This window comes from Bos indicus, chromosome 5 (assembly GCF_029378745.1).
Source record: "Bos indicus isolate NIAB-ARS_2022 breed Sahiwal x Tharparkar chromosome 5, NIAB-ARS_B.indTharparkar_mat_pri_1.0, whole genome shotgun sequence".
Classification (NCBI taxonomy): Eukaryota; Metazoa; Chordata; class Mammalia; order Artiodactyla; family Bovidae; genus Bos; species Bos indicus.
In genome coordinates, this window is record NC_091764.1 from 84,254,028 (window position 1) to 84,274,332 (window position 20,305).

Consider the following 20,305-nt stretch of genomic DNA (forward strand, 5'->3'; position numbering starts at 1 on the left):
ATCATTTGGATGCACTAACTGAGTATCAGAAATAGATGAGCATTTTTAATGGGACTTGAAGAAGGCTTTCAAATGAAAAACCAACCATGGGATGAATTTCTTAATTTGAAAACCAAGCTAAATGTAATCGTTCCAGACTGTTTTGCATTATAGGCCATTGCTAACTTCCTTCCCAAGAGTGTTTGCAATCACTTGCTTTTCAGATTGGGTGCCCTGGGATATAGCCAGATTAACTCTGAGCTGTGAATTTTACAAGTGCTCTTGTTTAACCTATAATGGATTTAAATAGAGCCATTCCACAAAAGGCAAACATGGTAATTGTTTGCCATGGAATTTTATTTTATTTTTTGCATGAAACAGGGTAAAAGAATATGCTGGCTTTGACTTTCTGAATCTTTGCACAGCCAGAAGTCTGAGAGAATAAGCACTGAAGTTCAAATTAGAGCCCCAGATGGAAACACAAACAGGGTCCACCACTGTGTCTTTTTCATGCTTCAGAGCTCCGTTGTGGACAGAAATGTGTTTCTAGTTAAAATGTAATCATTTCCAATTCCTTCTGATCACTGGATCATATTGGAAAGAAACAGCCCGAGGACTACAGTTGCTTTTAATTACCAGTGAATGTTGATTGAAATTATCATTTCCTTCCTATACATTTGTATTTTTATAGAACAAACAAGAATAAAGACACGGCATCTTTATACTTTTAAGTGTATTTTGAGAAAGATCCCTGTTTAACTTTATACTCTTTGGGTTAGAATTTTTTTCAGGATTGGATTTTCCCAAGTTACCACACCATGGATTGCAGAAAGAGCTAGGTCAGTTTAACATCCTTGAAGGATCAAGTTTTAAAATATAGGTGGTGTTTTTAATATTCAGGAAGACTCTCAAGAGTCCATGTGCTTCTCTGATTGAAAAATTCATACTGTAAGATACTCTGGACAAGGTTTTTTTTGTGTTTTTTTTTTTCCTAACTCTACCATCTTCCTACTTTCCCAAACCGTTTTGAAAATGAATGATTATTGAGAAAGACAAACCAAAAAGCCAAAAACACCCTCTTTCACACTAATGTCATAGTATATTCAATATTTAAAATTTTATGTTAGTTTTGATATTCATATATTTTTGAAATGGTGTAAATAAAAGCTATCCCTCTTCTTAGCTGGAACCTGAGAATTGTATCCTAAAATCCAGCAACGAACAGTGGCACGAAATTCTGCTCAAAATAGGAATGAACGGCAAACATGAAGAAACCATAAACCTGACGTGATGTCTTCTCCAGCATCTTAATTCTGAACAACTTACATGGCTAAGTAAATGTGCTCTCTGATATTTTCCTGATTGTTTCAAGATTTCTATCTACAAGTTTAAGAGAAATGTCTCTGGAAATTGATTCCATTGTAGAAATACACAATCTCTAAAGTGAATCCTGTATTTGGGTTTTCCAAGGAGACACTGGCAATAAAGAGAGGAAATTTATATGCATTATCTGGCAGGATCTCATAAAGCAGTATGTTTAATCAATCCACAGAATGTTAATTAATTGCATAAGATGTGGAGTCACAGATTCCTAGGTGGCTCAGATTCATCATTACTATTTCTGTGACCTTGGGCAAATAATTCAACTTTTCTATGTTCAAATTCTCTCACCTGATAAATGGCTAATTATAACCCCTCCCTCAAGAGCTCTGGAGAGAAATAAATCAGATAAAATGAAGTGTTTGGCAAGGCAACAGAAACATAATTAGTCTTGAATAGCAATTATTATTATTATGTGTGGGTATATGGCAATACACCAGAAAGAATAAACTATTGGCCCTGCCTTCAGGAATATTATCCTCTCCCTTAGGTTTTGATACACATTTATGAAAAGACATATTTTTGCAAATCAGGATATAATTTAGTGAGCTTAGTAAAATTTTAGGACTCTAGAGAGAAAGAAATTTCTGTAGAATGCAGTGGTGTGATAAGGTTTAATGGGGTGAGAGGATTTGAGCTGGACCATAAATGAAATGTAGGATTCAGACATTGAGAAAGGAAGTATAGTTTACTCCAAATATGAAAAGTGGGAGGGAAAATGGTCTTGTGTGTGAGACTTTGGGAGATATCTCTAGATAAATGGATATACACATTTGGCTACAGCAGAAGGTCCTTCTTGTACAAGAGACTATGAGAACTTGTGGAAAGGTAGGTTATAGATGTCTTTAATGGCCCTGAGAATTTTTGAGTAAGGGAATGAGATGGTAACAGTTGAAGAAGATTTATTTGGTTGCTTATGTTCAGTGAGCTGAAGGAAGGATCAGATAGAGGAAGGATGATGAAGTAAGAGGTAATTTATATGTGGACCAAAATGGAGGTCATGAGCTTGGAAAGAGAACATAATGATAATACCAAATTAAATAATGCAGTTTACAGCCGTAACCTGATTCAATCCAGCGAACAACCCTAAATAATAGATACCATCATTGTAGCCACTTTGTTGATAAGAAAAGGGCTTCCCAGGTGGCACTAGTGGTAAAGAACCCTCCTGCCAATGCAGGAGACGTAAGAGATGCTAGTTTGATCCCTGGCTCAGAAAGATCCCCTGGAGCAGGAAATAACAACCCGCTCCAATAATCTTGCCTGAAAAATTCCATGGACAGAGGAGCCCGGCGGGCTACCGTTCATGGGGCCAAACACAGCTGAGCAACTGAGCACATAATTGATGAGAAAACAGAAGCCATCAAGGTTAAGCAAATAATCTGGATAGCACATCTAGACTGTGAAAATGGTAGGATTTAAAGTCTGGTTTTCTGATTCCAGAATTCAATCACTTATCCGTTGTACCATACTGCCTGCTACTTAGGAGAAAATTGGTGCCTAGAAATGTATATGGTATTTACCTTATTGAATACCGCTTCTTCTTAGATCACATCCTACCTTGATTAATACTGTGGGGAAAAAAAAAAGAAAACCAAGCAAATGAGAAAGCAAAGTGGGAAAGCTTTATAGTGGAAAAAAGAAAAGGCTGCAGGTATGCTATGATTGAGTGCTATTGGCATGGAGAAACTGTAGGCAGGCTAGCTAGAAATGGGGCATCTTATGTGATTGATCAGGGGTATACACTTTCCCTGGTTGGTACTAAGTTGGGAGTGGGCACAAAAATGAGGGAAGCTTATTAATCAGTTATTAATCAAGCCCTGGCCATTTGGGGTCAAGTGGCCTGACTGTTACAGAAGTTACTGTTTAGTTTTCTGGATTGTCACCAGAGATAGCAATCTGGTTTTCTCACATCTGACTTATAGCTGGCTGGCGTCTTGGGATGTTTATTATACATAAAGGGTTTGGTTTCCTAGGCAGCTTGCTGCAGATTTTGGACTAAAGTTCTGTTTTTATATGAGTTTTCTGGCTGTTTCCTATTTGTATATTCAATCTCTGAATACTTTTTTTAGGGTTTAGTTGTTTTCAAACACCTTAAGTTACCTTCTGATTTTGGGGGAAAAAAAACAAAGCATAATTCAAGATTTAAATGTTAGAAATTTAGTTGAAAATTTATTTGGCAGCACTAAATTGAAACAGAGTATTTGAGGCTTACAGATGTGCAATTTTTACCCCAGAACCAACTACATGCACAATCTACCCATGCCTGGTTGTATATCTCATCTTCATGCCCACCCCTTTTCTGTATCTCCCTTGTATCACGGGGAGGAACCCTGAAACTACATTTCCCAGAATCCCAAGCTAAAGAGGAACTCCATTATTCTACAGCATCAGCCATAGGCAGGCAAGTGAGGGTTGGTGGATGGTTCACAATGGGTGTTGCCAGTGGTTCCCAAAAGACGTCCTAAGAATCATTTTATTTGTTGAAACAGCTGAGATCCAGGAAGCAGCTTTCCTGATAATTTTTGTACTTGTAAATTTCCTGAAAGCTTGCAGGGGCTTTCCTGACCTTTGCTGTCTTAGCCCTTGGAATGGTTTGGTAAATCTTTAATTCCCTACTGTTAAATCATGTTTTATTCAAAATCTATAGAGTGATTTTTGTCATTCTAACTGACCCTGACTGAATGATCAGACACTGCCAAATTCAGGGGTATACACAATCCTCTGAGACTATGCTGGATGAAAATAGGATATGCTTTATTGTTAAACAACCAAGGCAACTGGGACAACAAGAGTAAATGCTTTAGGTTTCATATATTATACTTAGCTTCTTATTATAGAAAAGTGAGAGTGTTAGTCGCTCAGTCATGTCCAACTCTTTGCAACCCCATGGACTGTAGTCCTCTAGGTTCCTCTGTCCATGGAATTCTCCAGGCAAGAATACTGGAATGGGTAGCCATTCCCTTCTCTGGGGAATCTTCCAGACTCAGGGATAGGGTCTCCTGCATTGCAGGCAGATTCTTTCCCATCTGAGCCACCAGGGAAGCTTTTTTTATATAGACATCCTTCCTTATTTTCTTTATCTTCTCTATATTCAGCACAAAACCTAGCACAAATGGGTCAAAACAATTTCTGTTAAATCAAATTGAATTAAATATACAGGTGAATGGAGGATGAAATAGGAATTTTGAAGCAGACCAATGCATAAAAGCAGTTGATCAAAAATAAAAGTAGATATAAAAAGGAAAATAATACAATCATAAGTGACAGTAAAAATATATCCTGCTAAGGCCCTAGAGGAAATTCAACATCAAAGCATTAATTTAGAACAGTCTTAGAATTATCCTAGGGCTTATTTCTGGTTGTATTTCACCTTCTAAGCCTTTCCCTCACATTCCTTCGTGTCTACTTCTCTTAACTCCTTCCAGACTGATCTCAAATCAGTCTCAAATTTGAGACTGATCTCAAATCATTTTCTGCCATCTCTATTGTTTCTGTCCTAATCTGAGCAGTGCTTGTCTCACTGGACTTTTGCAGTAGCCTCCAAACTGGGCTGTTGCTTCCACTGCAGCCCCTCTGATTTATTCTCTAGTGCTACACTGTCTATATGGTAGCCACCCAGCCACATGTGGCTACAGAGCACTGGAAATGCTGCTTGCTTGAACTGAGATATTTGTAAGTTTAAAACACACACTGAGTTTCAAAGACTTAGCAAGGGGGAAAAATGTGAGATGTCAACATTTTTTTTTTTTAACATTGCTTATAATAATGACTGAGCTTCCTTGGTGGCTCAGATGGTAAAAAATTCACCTGCAATGTAGGAGACCTGGGTTCGATCCTTGGGTTGGGAAGATCCCCTGGAGGAGGGCACAGCAACTCACTCCAGTATTCTTGTCTAGAGAATCCCATGGACAAAGGGGCCTGGTGGGCTGCAGTCCACAGAGTCACAAAGATTCTAAAGTGACCAAGTGACTAACACTTCCTCTAATTTCAGATCTATCCCTAGAGCTGTCAACTGGTCTGCAGGAGTCAGAGATGCACATGCAGATTTTTATATTCAATCCCTAGAGGAATCAAATCCCTATCCAGACAGAGGTCCATATAGTCAAGGCTATGGTCTTCCCACTGGTCACGTGTGTTTGTGAGAGCTGGACCATAAAGAAGGCAGAGAGCCAAAGAATTGATTTCTTTGAACTGTGGTGCTGGAGAAGACTTCTGAGAGTCCTTTCAACAGCAGGGAGATAAAACTAGTCAATGTTAAGGGAAATCAACCCTGAATACTCACTGGAAGGACTGATGCTGAAGCTGAAGCTCCAGTATTTTGGTCACCTGATGTGAACAGCCAATTCAGTGGAAAAGACCCTGATAGTGGAAGAGTGAAGGGAAAAGGAGAAGAGGGTGTCAGAAGATGAGATGGCTGGATGGCATACCTATGCAATGGACATGAACTTGGGCAAACTTCAGGGGATGGTGAGGGATATGGAGACCTGATGTGCTGCAGTCCATGAGGTCACAAAGAGTCAGACACAACTGGGCGACTGAACAACAACAACATGATAATGATCAGATAGTTTGGATATGTTGAGTTAAACAAAGCATATCAATAAAATTAATTTGATATGTATTTTTTTTTTTACTTAAAAACATGACCAATAGAAAATTTGAATGCCCTATGTGGCTGCTGTAGACAATAGTCAGTAGTCTTTTCAAAACAAAAATTAGTTTATATTGTTATTCTGGTTTAAATCTTGCCCAGAGGATAAAAACCAAAATGTGTACTATTTCCTTCAAGCTTCTGTCTAATCTGGCCTCTGCCCACCTCTCAAGCCCTATTTCATGCTCCTCAATGGCTGATAACTTTCTGCTTCTTGCAGTTCCTCAAAGGCATCCTTTTCTTCTTGGAAGTTCCTTTTCACATGTTATCTCCAACCTGAAATGCCTTTCCTTGTATCTTTTAGTAATAAGTTAGTAATCTAGTAAGTAATTTTTCCAGTAGTCATGTATGGATGTGAGAGTTGGACTGTGAAGAAAGCTGAGCGCCGAAGAATTGATGCTTTTGAACTGTGGTGTTGGAGAAGACTCTTGAGAGTCCCTTGGACTGCAAGGGGATCCAACCAGTCCATTCTAAAGGAGATCAGTCCTGGGTGTTCATTGGAAGGACTGAGGCTGAAGCTGAAACTCCAATACTTTGGCCACCTGATGTGAAGACTTGACTCACTGGAAAAGACTCTGATGCTGGGAGGGATTTGGGGCAGGAGGAGAAGGGGACGACAGAGGATGAGATGGCTGGATGGCATCACCAACTCGATGGATGTGAGTTTGAGTGAACTCTGGGAGATGATGATGGACAGGGAGGCCTGGCGTGCTGCGATTCATGGGGTCACAAAGAGTCGGACATGACTAAGCGACTGAACTGAACTGAACTGAACTGAAGTAAAATGTTAAAAAGACTCTGATGCTGGGAAAGATTGAAGGCAGGAGGAGAAGGGGATGACAGAGGACGAGATGGTTAATAGCATCACTGCATGGACATGAGTTTGAGTGAATTCCGGGATATGGTGAAGGTCAGGGAAGCCTGATGTGCTGCAGTTCATGGGGTCACAAAGAGTCAGACACAACTGAACAACTGAAGGATGACAATGAGCCACTCTAGCAAATTATTGCATCAAATCAGTGTGGGGTTGAGGAGAGGGCATGGTTGGTTTTGTGGAACCTCCAATTTGTAGCAAACCAATCAGAAACACTGGTGACAACCTGGCCTTATAATTGGTAGCTGAAGTTGGGGAGTGGGCACTGCCATTAGCTGGATCCCACATCCTGCCATCTCTGGCCACCAAGTCACTTTCCTTGTTTGTGGCTACACTTCAATGGTGGGAGTGCCCCAGGGTAAGTTGTTCAGTGGAGAGTGTTCATCTTTTCTTAAAACTTTGTGCAGTTGCCAGCTGTCTGCTTATGTGTATGTATATGTTAAAAATCACGACTGAAATCAGAATTATAAAATTGGAATTTCAAAAAGCTGCGTGAATTTAAGGTTTATATCATGGGAGAATACTCCTTTGTCACAACCTAAAGCCCCACCGGAGTTTAAGGCATAGAGATGAAATTTCTGTCACTCAAAATGTGATAACACATGGAAGTGATCCTTGTTTAAAGGTCTGAAGCATTAAGTAAGACCTAACCTTAATTGTATTGTATCTTCTCCAAGTTGGGTATTATGTAGAAACACTCCATCTTTTCAAAAGGAAACTTCAGGCCAACTATTCTATTATGCCATTTCTCTGCCAGGTTTTATCCTCTCAGTGCAGTTGTTTGGTTTTCCCAGGTACTATCTTAAATGAATTGTCAGCAAGATCTAGTCTCAATTGCTTCACACCTGAGCTCTATTATAACTCTCTTTCTCTCTACTCTGTCTTATCACCAAAGCCCATGATAGCTACTGAAGTCTGTTTCATCATTCACCGTTCTAATAGTCAGTGGTCTTTTGATGGCCTGGATCTACCTGTACCACATTGATATGCTGATGGATCCTAACTATTTGTTCCACTGTGGAACCTCTAACTGGAGAAGGCAATGGCACCCCACTCCAGTACTTTTGCCTGGAGAATCCCATGGACAGAGGAGCCTGGTAGGCTGCAGTCCATGGGGTCGCTAGAGTTGGACACAACTGAGCGACTTCACTTTCACTTTTCACTTTCATGCATTGGAGAAGAAAATGGCAACCTACTCCAGTGTTCTTGCCTGGAGAATCCCAGAGACGGGGGAGCCTGGTGGGCTGCCGTCTCTGGGGTCGCACAGAGTTGGACACGACTGAAGCGACTTAGCAGCAGCAGTAGCAGCAGGAACCTCTAACAAAGTACTCCAAAAGGCAGAACAACCCCAAGTTGAAAATCCTCTCCTTTTAAATATGCAGCCAAACAACGTGATACAACCACTCTATAAATTAGATGCATATCTGCCTTTAGGAAAAAAGTTCTGATTATTTTAATGGTTGGAAAGTTACAAAATCTTTGTTAATTCAGCTCCTTCAAAATTTAGATGCCAAGATGGGATTAAACACACACAAAAATGTAATTAGGGAAATGGCTTTGAGAGAAAAGGGAGACGGAGAAGGCTGAGAGATTCTTTTGATCACAGTGCAAGGATAGTGAACAAAAAGAGGGAAGGAAGGCTGGACGGAAAGATCTGAAACTATCGTGTGATCTAAGAAGGTTCAGCAAGGTCCTCAGGGAGTCTTGAAGCCATAAGTGGACACCAGAGGAGTCTTGCACTCCCAGGAATGGCCTGTCTTAGAAGTCCTGCAGTGCTCAGTCCTTATTGGAAAGAACCCATGAGAAGCCTGGCCCCACTGCAAACCCAGGGATGGATCTGAGAGTATCATAGCTGGAGCCCTTGATCAAGTTCTCTGGTTAGAGGTATGTGAGGCATGTTCTCATGTCCACTACAATATTTTCCTAAAAATGTAAATGCAGGACATTCCTGGTGATCCAGTGGTTAAGAATCCACCTGCCAATTCAGAGAACATGGGTTCAGTTCCTGGTTTGGGAAGATTCCACATGCTGTGGGGCAACTAAGCCCGTGAACCCCAACTACGGAGCCCACACTCTAGACACCATGCTCTGCAACAAGAGAAGCCACCACAGTGAAAAACTCGTGCACCCCAGCTAGAGAGTAGCCTCCAATTGCCACAACTAAGAAAAGCCTGTGAGCAGCAGTGAAAACCTAACACAGCCAAAAATAAATACATTAAAAAATTTTTAAATATAATCCAGGATTCAGGAATTAGTTTCATATAAATTATTCAAATGCACCTGATTACAATTTCTATAACAGTAGGATTTTTATATTTTTACTGAAATAAGACTGGACATAGTACAAAGTAAAACAAATAGTCCTCAAATCAACATACTTCATAAGTCAGGAGCAAAGGAATCTTACTGCTAAGGTCCCAGTGATGAGCTGATTTCATTTACTCCTTAAAGCTGACATTGTTATGGCTTAGGCAATAAAATACATTAGGCTACACTTTTTTAAAAATTATTTTTATTTTTAATCTACTTTTATAAGAAAAATTAATTTTTGTTTATTTCTGTTAACATCTTTTTTTTTTCATTTGAACTTTTTCTTTTATATTGTGTGTGTTAGTTGCTCAATCATGTCCAACTCTTTGCGACCCCATGGATTGTAGCCTCCTAGGTTCCTCTGTCCATGGGATTCTCCAGGCAAGAATACTGGAGTGGGTTGCCGTTGCCTCCTCCAGTCTTTTATATTCCAGTATAGTCAATTAACAATGGTGTGATAGTTTCAGGTGAACAGTGAAGGCTGCCACATAACATTGAACAGAGTTCCATGAGCTTCTCTGGTGGCTCAGACAGTAAAGAATCCGCCTGCAATGAGGGAGACCTGGGTTCAATCCTGGGTTGAAAAGATCCCCTGGAGAATGGAACGGCTATTCACTCTAGTATTCTGGCCTGGAGAATTCCATGGACAGAGGAGCCTGGCAGGCTACAGTCCATGGGGTTGCAAAGAGTCAGACACGACTGAGCAACTTTCACTTCCACTTCCATGTGCTGCTATATGATAGATCCTTGTTGGTTATCTATTTTCCTTGGTGGCTCAGTTGGTGAAGAAACCACCTGCAATGCAGAAGATGGAGGTTCGATCCCTGGGTCAGGAAGATCCCCGGAAGAAGGAAATTGCAACCCACTCCAGTATTCTTGCCTGGAAAGTTCCATGGACAGAGGAGCCTGGTGGGCTCCAGCCCATAGGATCACAAAGAGTCGGACACTGAGCATGCACATGTTCTGCCAAGTTCCCTGGATGCATAACACTCTATTTTAATGGGTCATATCCCCAATTATGTTTTCACAAAATGACCTTCCCTAGCATAGTAGACTGGACACTAACTGTAGCTTGGTCAAATAATTTCTATATTTGGCTTTAATAATATGACTCATATATTCTAAAATAGTATTGAGACAGAACTCAAAGAATTTAGAAAAGATAATAAGCCTGCTCATTAGACTAAGCTAGATGTTCCCAATTACCTGAGACTATGGGAAGATCATTGGCCAGTCCCTAATAGAGGTCAATTTATAGTAGAATTTATAATCAGTTTCCTGAAATACAATATGTATATCACTCAAAACCCAAGAGAATATTAGAAAATAAACAAAATTTTATTTTAATTATTGAAATGTTATTTTAATATGTTTTAAAAAGATATAACTAATCTAGCAAAACCTTGGGTTTATAGATAAGGTTAAGTAAAACAAAATTTTAAGACAAATATCAAGTAATATTATGTTGGTAAGCGGACATGGCAGAATTCGAATGATAAAGATGATGTGGTAGGATGGATAACGGGCCCCCCCCATGTCCACATGCAAATCCCAGAATCTGAATGTTACCTTATGTGGTAAAAAGGACTTTGCAGATATGATTAAGTTAGGGATCTTGAGATGGAGAGATTATCCTGGATTATCTGCATGGGTCTAATGTTGTAATCACAAGGATCTTCTAAAAGGGAGACAGAAAGGTCAAAGACAAAGAAGTAGGTGTGGCAAGGTCAGCAAGAGGTTAGAGTGATGGGAGGAAAAGGCCAGCAGCCAAGGAACACTGATGGCTTCTAGAAGCTGAGAAAGACAAGGAATGAATTCTCCCCTGAAACTCCAAGAAGGACCACTCCCTGATTTTAATCCCATAAGACTCACTTAGACTTCTGACCTGCAGAAATGTAAGAGAATAAATTCCTCTTCTTTTAAGCCATTAAGTCTATGACAATTTATGATAGCAGAAGTAGGAAACGAATACAGCTGACAGTCCAATGACTGACATTTGTGCAGCATTGCTTTAGTAAGTGTCTGAGTGCAGGTGTGTTATGTTGTGATCAAGGCAATAGTCATAAACTACAGATTCCAGGCTGCACTGTATTTTGTGTATTCATCATTCAACATATATTTCTGCAAGTCGTTCACTGTGCTGTGCTTAGTTGCTCCGTCGTGTCACTCTTTGTGACCCCATGAACTGTAGCCCACCAGGCTCCTCTGTCTATGGGGATTCTCCAGGCAAGAATAATGGAGTGGGTTGCCATGCCCTCCTCCACGGGATCTTCCCAATCCAGGGATCGAACCCAGGTCACCCATCTTGCAGGCAGATTCTTTACAGTTTGAGTCAGCAGGGTAGCCAAGAATACTGGAGTGGGTGTCCTATCCCTTCTCCAGGGGAATATTCCTGACCCAGGAATCAAACTAGGATCTCCTGCATTGTAGGCAGATTCTTCACCAGCTGAGCTACCAGGGAAGCCCAGTTGTTCATTACCCTGGTGTATAATTCATCTAGATCTTAAGACCTGAAATCATTTCTATAATTTAGTGATAATAATTATAATAATTAGTAGCAGTTATTGAGTATTAAGCAGGTCAGGCATTGTTCTAAGAAGTTTATACATATTATCTAACTATGGGATATTATTTAAATTATGGGATAGTTTCTATTTTAATTCCCATTTTATAGATGACCTTGCTGAGGAATAAGAGGTGAAATACTTGCCCAAGATCACACAGTTTCAGAATCAGGTTTGAAACTATATATCTATCTCTGTCAGGAGCCTGGATTTTTACCAAGTTTAAGGGGCCCTGGATTTCTTTTCCAATTTCCTTGCCTAACGTGGGTTTCACTCCCCCACTGTAATGTTGGCTCACTCTCTTGGCTGCAGAAGACAAAGCAAAGTAAGAATGGAATAGTTCCAACTTCCTTCTGATATCTGATGACATTAAACCATTCCCTACCCATACCTTCTGTCAATTCTGAATGCTTGTCACCCAATATTTACTAATTCAGTGTTTACTAAAAACTTTCTCAATAGGAAGTTACTTCAAACATAATATCAAGTAAAATAGTTTTTAACAGTACTCTTGCCTGGAAAATCCCATGGACAGAGGAGCCTGGTAGGCTGCAGTCCATGGGATCGCTGAGTCAGACACGACTGAGCGACTTCATTTTGACTTATCACTTTCATGCATTGGACAAGGAAATGGCAACCCACTCCAGTGTTCTTGCCTGGAGAATCCCAGGGATGGAGCCTGGTGGGCTGCCATCTATGGGGTCTCACAGAGTCAGACACCACTGAAGTGACTTAGCAGCAGCAAGCAAAAACTTATATGCACAGTACATCATGAGAAATGCTGGGCTGGAGGAAGCACAAGCTAGAATAAAGATTGCCAGGAGAAATATTAATAACCTCAGATATGCAGATGACACCACCCTTATGACAGAAAGTGAAGAAGAACTAAAGAGCCTCTTGATGAAAGTGAAAGAGGAGAGTGAAAAAGTTGACTTAAAGCTCAACATTCAGAAAACTAAGATCATGGCATCCGGTCCCATCACTTCATGGGAAATAGATGAAGAAACAGTGGAAACAGTGGCTGACTTTAATTTTCTGGGCTCCAAAATCACTACAGATGGTGATTGCAGCCATGAAATTATAAGACACTTACTCCTTGGAAGGAAAGTTATGACCAACCTAGATAGCATATTGAAAAGCAGAAACATTACTTTGCCCACAAAGGCCCATCTAGTCAAGGCTATGGTTTTTCCAGTGGTCATATATGGATGTTAGAGTTGGACTATAAAGAAAGCTGAGCACCAAAAAATTGATGCTTTTGAACTGTGGTGTTGGAGAAGACTCTTGAGAGTCCCTTGGACTGCAAAGAGATCCATCCAGTCCATCCTAAAAGAGATCAGTCCTGAATGTTCATTGGAAGGACTGATGTTGAAGCTGAAACTCCAATACTTTGGCCACCTGATTCGAAGAGCTGACTCATTTGAAAAGACCCTGATGCTGGGAAAGATTGAGGGCAAGAGGAGAAGGGGACGACAGAGGATAAGACAGTTGGATGACATCACTGACTCGATGGACATGGGTTTGGGTGGACTCCGGGAGTTGGTGATGGACAGGGAGGCCTGATGTGCTGCAATTCATGGGGTTGCAAAGAGTTGGACAGGACTGAGCGACTGAACTGAACTGAAGCAAAAATAAATAATAGAGAAGTAAGAAAAATGTAATGCTCAGTTATTAGTTTAATGCCATCAATTTCTTTTGCAAGAATTTAAACTGGTATGTGCCTTTGCCCTTGCTTTCTGGAAAGCAATAAAGGTTTTCTCTCACTTTTAGGCCCTTTGGGCATCAGTTCTCTCCACTGAAAAAGTGAAGCTGGACTAGAAGATCTCTACAGCTTCATTCAGACATCAAAATATATGTTTGTTTGGGGGCGGAAATAATTCACCAGAGTCCTGCCTGTTAATGACACAGGACCCTGATTTACCAGTAAATATCACAGCCATTTCTGACAAGTGCCTTTGATGATAGACTTCTCATTGATCTTGTAGGCTGCTTATGAAATGGGCTCTGTTTCAATGGTTGGGACCATTTCTATGTAGTTGATTAAACGGTCTACCTTCCTCTTGTGGACTTCCTACCTCTTGGAGGAAATCTGAAACAGTTCTCTCTCTCTCTCTTTTTTTTTTAGCTTGATCTACTCCAGTTCTCCACATACTGCCTGCTTCAGCCACATCAGTGATTAACATCACTTAGCTGGCAGGCTCAGCAATGTCCAGAGTGAAGAATGTTGCAGAAGGGGCTTCCTAGTGGTCCAGGGATTAAGAATCTGCCTGTTGATCCAGGGGACACTGGTTGGACCCCTGCTTAGGTAACTAAGAGCTCACATGCTGCAGCGCACGTAGAGAAAGCCTGTGAGCCACAACAAAGAGCCTGCATGACCAAATAAAAATAAAAAAGAATGTTGTAGAAGAAATATGTGCAGTAGATATATGGTTGGACTACCTGACTTCTTAGGGTGATGAGCTGTCTCAATTTCCCAGGGATTATCCAAATTTTAACACTGAAACTCCTCAAACTGAGGAATCCCTAAATTCTGGGGAAACCAGGATAGTTGGTTGCCCTTTTTGAGATTCTTTAAATCCTAAGACTCTAGGTCAAGTGCTGTCCCACAGAAGTTTCTCCAATAACGGAAATATTCTATAGCTACACTGTCCAATTCAATAGCTTGTGTGGCTGTTGAGCACCAGAAAAGTGGTCAGTGCCATTGAGGAACTGAATTTTTAATTAAATTACCTTAATTTAAGTAGCCACATGTGACAAATGGCTACTATATGGAACAGCTCAGCCCTAGGTGATGCCATGAAAATGCTCATTAATGAGAGGTTTAGTGCAAAATGGTACAATCGCATGCTTGTCTGACACAACCCCCCAGCTTTATGCCTTGTATCCATTGTTATACTGACAAGGCAGTATAAAATTTTGTCCAGGAATATTGATAAGACCTACCTTTATCAAGTGTGTGCATGCTAAGTCACTTCAGTCATGTCCAGCTCTTTTCAATCCTATGGACTGTAGCCACCAAGCTTCTCACACTCAAGGTCAAAGGATTGATTGACTCTTAGAGAAACATGGGATTTAAGTTGTATAGTCAGTCTGAGTTTTAGTAGATGGGTTCAGTTCAGTTCAGTTCAGTTGCTCAGTAGTGGCCGACTCTTTGCGACTCCATGAATCACAGCACGCCAGGCCTCCCTGTCCATCACCAACTCCTGGAGTTCACTCAGACTCACGTCCATCAAGTCAGTGATGCCATCCACCCATCTCATCCTCTGTCGTCCCCTTCTCCTCCTGCCCCCAATCCCTCCCAGCATCAGAGTCTTTTCCAATGAGTCAACTCTTTGCATGAGGTGGCCGAAGGACTGGAGTTTCAGCTTTAGCATCATTCCTTCCAAAGAAATCCCAGGGCTGATCTCCTTCAGAATGGACTGGTTGGATCACCTTGCAACAAGGGAATCTTAGGAGTCTTCTCCAACACCACAGTTGAAAAGCATCAATTCTTCAGTGCTCAGCTTTCTTCACAGTCCAACTCTCACATCCATACATGACCACAGGAAAAACCATAGCCTTGACTAGTAGATGGGTAGTCATATCCAATTTATATGCAGAGTACATCATGAGAAACACAGGACTGGATGAAGCCCAAGCTGGAACAAGATTGCTGGGAGAAATATCAATAACCTCAGATGTGCAGATGACACCACCCTTATGGCAGAAAGTGAAGAACTAAAGATCCTCCTGATGAAAGTGAAAGAGGAGAGTGAAAAAGTTGGCTTAAAGCTCAACATTTAGAAAACTAAGATCATGGCATCTAGTCCCACTATGGCAAATAGATGGGGAAACAGTGGAAACAGCAGCAGACTTTATTTTTTGGGGCTCCAAAATCACTGCAGATCGTAACTGCAGCCATGAAATTAAAAGATGCTTACTCCTTGGAAGGAAAGTTATGACCAACCCAGACAACATATTAAAAAGCACAGACATTACCCTGTCAACAAAAGTCCATCTAGTCAAGGCTATGGTTATTCCAGTAGTCATGTATGGATGTGAGAGTTGGACTGTGAAGAAAGCTGAGCACCGAAAAATTGATTAGTCCTGAAAATTCATTGGAAGGACTGATGCTAAAGCTGAAACTCCAATACTTTGGCCACCTGATGCAAAGAGCTGACTCATTTGAAAAGACTCTGATGCTGGGAAAGATTGAAGGTGGGAAGAGAAGGGGATGACAGAGGATGAGATGGTTGGATGGCATCGCTGACTCAATGGACATGAGTTTGAGTAATCTCCGGGAGTTGGTGATGGACAGGGAGGCTAGTGTGCCGCAGTCCATGAGGTCACAAAGAGTTGGACATGACTGAGCGACTGAACTGAACTGACCTGAGTCATATCCAAGGGCTTCCTGGGTGGCTCAGTGTGATACAGAAGCCACCTGCCAAAGCAGGAGTCATAGACTTGATCCCTGAGTCAGAAAGATCCCATGGACAGAGGAACCTGGTGGGCTACAGTCCATGGGGTCACAAAGAGTCAGATATGACTTAGTGACGAAACAATAAGTCACATCCAGATAAAAGCACTCTGGTAGTTAGAACTTTGTGGATTTGCTACTGTTACATGAAAGCAGTTGTGGGTTTTAGGTGTATGAAGAGTGAACCAGTTTTGACTCAGCCTGTTGGTTTTAGTGAAGTAAGGGATATTATACCAAATTAAGTTTCAACTTGGAATAAAGACTGACTAAAATTATTCCTTTCCAAGACAAACCCAGGGAACTGTGAAAATTGCTTCGTGACATAATAGTGAGCATTCAGCAGAGATAAAACACAACATTACATCCTAAAGGAGAAAGAGTATTTTTTTGAATTGCAGAATGTTGACACCATACATCTGTTCTATATCAAAGCCGTTGGTTATAAATCTTGCAGATAGAGGAGCATCCCGAATCCGCAAAGGCACAAGTTGAAAGAGAGCTTGGAACATAGGAAGAGGCAAAAAACTCCTCAGTCCCTGCACTAACTGAACCTCGTTACAATGTGGCATATATCTTAGGTTTCTGCAGGACCAGGCTGTCTATTTAAATGCTAATGTGCGAACTGGCATATCCTAGGAATTAAAGTGCTGAAGCAGGCTGCAGCTCTGGAAATTTCAGTGTTGTTGAATATTAAGTATCCATGTGCTAAAGAGCTCAGGTATACTCTTAAATGTCAAAGAACAAACCACAGCACTCATTATGCCATGTTCTGAATTCTTCTGGCCACGTTCCATTTTTTTAAGGAAAGTATGGGTCATTTGCGTTTTTCAGGGATTTTTTTATTCAGTTGATTTGATAAGCAAAACAAGAGGTCATTGCCTGTGAGTTATAGATAGGGAACTAATTAAAAGGCAAATTCAAAAAGTTCCTCTTGGTTAAAGTTTTTTTTTTTTTTTTTAATCTCTTAAAGTCTCAATTGTCATCAGTTGTGAGAACTAAAAACTGTCAGGCATTTAAGGTGCATTTCAGGATTTTGTCTGATTTTCTTACTCTGTGTTATGCAGCACATTAAAGCCTTATTAATATATCAGTGATCCAGCAATAGGCAGACACTTTGACAGGTGGTAATAACTTTTATTAAAACTGGTGCCTTGAGAAAAGGAAGGAGATGTCCAAAGGCTGATAGTGAGTTTCTAGAAGGTCAAACATAATGCCTAAACAACAACAACATCAAATCATTGCTGAATGGATAATTGCTATAGTCTCCAGAGAACATGGGCTCTTTGAATTCATTCCAAACTTATGTAGTCTTCCACGTGTCAGGCACGGAGCTAGGCGCTGGAGATAACAGTGATACTAACAAGCACTCTCATACACTAATTGCCCCGTGAAGAGCACTATATAAATGCTTTCCTTATACTAACTTATTCAGTCCTGTAAGGTTGTAAAACTCTTTGTGACCCTATGAACTGTAGCCTGCAAGGCTCCTCTGTGCATGGAATTTTCCAGGCAAGAAAACTGGAGTGGATTGCCATTTCCTACTCCAGAAAATCTTCCTGACCCAGGAATCGAACCCATGTTTCTTGTGTCTCCTGCTTTGGCAGGCAGATTCTTTACCAACTGTGCCAAACCCAGACAATCATTACAAATTTGACACTCTTAAAACCACAATTGATGTCATTTTAGTCACTAAGTCACATCCGACCCTTTTGCAACCCCAGGAACTGTAGCCTGTCAAGCTCCTCTGTCCATGGAATTATCTGGGCAAGAATATTGGAGTGGGTTGCCATGCCCTCCTCCAGGGGATCTTTCCAGCCCAGGGACTGAACGCACATCTCCTGGATTGGCAGTTGGATTCTTTACCACTGAGCCACCAGGGAGCCCCCAAACCGTGATCCATAGTGTCTTAATCTTTAACATTACATTCCAGTAACATTTTGACCAGTCCTGTATTCCAAATTTCTTTTAAGTATTTTTAAAAACTAAAATCCTTGTTCTCACTAGCTTTGAGATTTTCCCCATAGTGTGGTGACTTGCATATAAATTGGATGTTTCGTTGATGTTTGTGGTACAGTGTGGTGTAAGAGGGAGGGTTTGTGAAGTCAGAGGAACCTGGATTGGAATCCCAGCTCAGCTACTTCCTCAGTTTATGAATTCAATTCCTTCATCTGCAGACTAGAAATACTGTGAGGATTAAGTTATTGTGAGGATTGAGTGGGAGAATGCTATAAGGTTTTTAGTAGGGTACCTGACACATGACCAACTTGCAAAAACACACTATCATTGTTTGAGTAGATAATTTGTTTTAAACAATCCTTAAGCATTACTTCCACTTTAAACTAGAAATGAATTTAGGAATATGGAGCTGTAAAAACCTGAGAGGATCTGAGCCACACCCTGGAGCTGAGAAGTGAAGTCCAATCAGACAAGAGCCCTGATCACTTAATGTCCAGTTGAGGTTTTTATACAGAGAGGTCCTTGCTCCCTCCCTCCATCCTTTCTTTCCTTCTATTACAAACTCGTTACTTACTGTTCAACTCACTCAATATACTTTTTATTGAGTGTGTTCCAGCTCTGGCTTCATCATTCTTGACTCAGTTTACGTTATAAGAGTGGTTCTCGGAGTGTGGACCATGGAACAGCAGCAGTGGCATCCTTTGGTGTGATGACTGATTTCATGTGTTAACTTGATTGGAGCCTGAATATTGGGCCAAACATTATTCTGGATGTGTCTGTGACGGTATTTCTGGATGATATTAACATTTGAATTAGTGGACCGAGTAAAACAGTAAAACAGATTGCCCTCCCTGATGTGCGTGGGCCTCGAGTCATGGATTGAAGACATCAACAGAGCACAAAGGCTGAGTAAGAGGGGACTCCTCCTGCCCGACTATGTGAGCTGGAGTATTATTGGTCTTCTCCTGAATTTGAAATTAAACTTAAAAATCAGCTCTTCCTGGATCTCAAGTTTACTGGCCTTTTAAAAAAAATTTTATTGGCGTATAGTTGACTTACAATGTTGTGTTACCTTCTGTTGTACAGCAAAGTGAATTAATTAAACATACATATATCCACTCTTTTTTAAGGCTCTTTTCCCATTTAGGTCATTACAGAGTATTGAGTAGAGTCTCTGTGCTAAACAGTAGGCTCTTTTAGTTAGCTATTTTATATATAGTAGTATATATATGTCAATCCCAAATTCTCCCAATTTGTCCCTCTCCTCTTCACTCCCCTCATAACTGTATGTTTTGTACATCTGTGACTCTATTTTGTTTTTTAAATAAGTTCATTTGTATCCATTTTAAAGATTCCACATATAAACAATATTATATAAAATTAGTCCTTTTCTGTCTGACTTACTTAACTCAGTATGACGATCTCTAGGGCCATCCATGTTGCTGAGAATGGTGTTATTTCACTCTTTTTAATGGCTAATATTCCACTGCATATGTGTGCCACATCTCCCTTATCCATTCCTCTGTTGATGGATGTTTAGGCTGCTTCCATGTCTTGACTATTATAAATAGTGCTGCAGTCAACATTGTGGTGCATGTAACTATCTGGATTATGCTGGCCTTTGGACTAGAGCTTACACCATCAGTTCTCCTGGGTCTCCAACTTGCTGATTACAGATCTTGGGACTCAGCCTCCATGATTACATGAGCCAATTCCTTTAAATCAATCAACAGTCAATCTTACTGGCTCCACCTGTGAGTGGGGCCCCTTGATCTTGTTTAGCCAAGCCCCCCAGGTAACTCTGATGTGTACTAAAGCTTCAGAACTGCTCTGCTCAAGGCACACAGCCCTGATTGACCTGACCAGTCAGGAGGGCAGAATTCTGACACCAGCAGAGTTACTTATTTTCAGATATCACAAATGGACTTTGTTTGCCTGAATTTGTCCATTTTGACAGCGTACCTTTCCTTCAATAACAACCAGACAGCCCTGATTGTCCAATATTTCCTAATGAGCTTGAAAAGAGAAAGTGTCTTCAGTCGTGTCTGACTCTTTTGGGACCCCATGGACTGTAGCCCACCAGGCACCTCTGTCCATTGAATTCTCCAGGCAAGAATACTGGAGTGGGTTGC

At 40.8% G+C, this 20,305-nt stretch overlaps 1 protein-coding gene across 4 annotated transcripts in view; it reads left to right on the top strand.

Moving 5' to 3' along the window:
• The window catches only part of LMNTD1 (lamin tail domain containing 1), a 489,113-nt gene that overhangs the window by 266,185 nt on the left and 202,623 nt on the right, over positions 1-20,305 (top strand). For 3 of the 4 annotated variants that reach the window (XM_070789935.1, XM_070789934.1, XM_070789937.1), the window contains one exon: positions 1,163-1,313. The exons of the other annotated variant lie outside the window; for it this stretch is intronic. The gene's annotated coding sequence lies outside the window, so the exon portion shown is untranslated. The remainder of the gene's footprint in view (positions 1-1,162; positions 1,314-20,305) is intronic. 4 annotated transcript variants of the gene reach the window in all.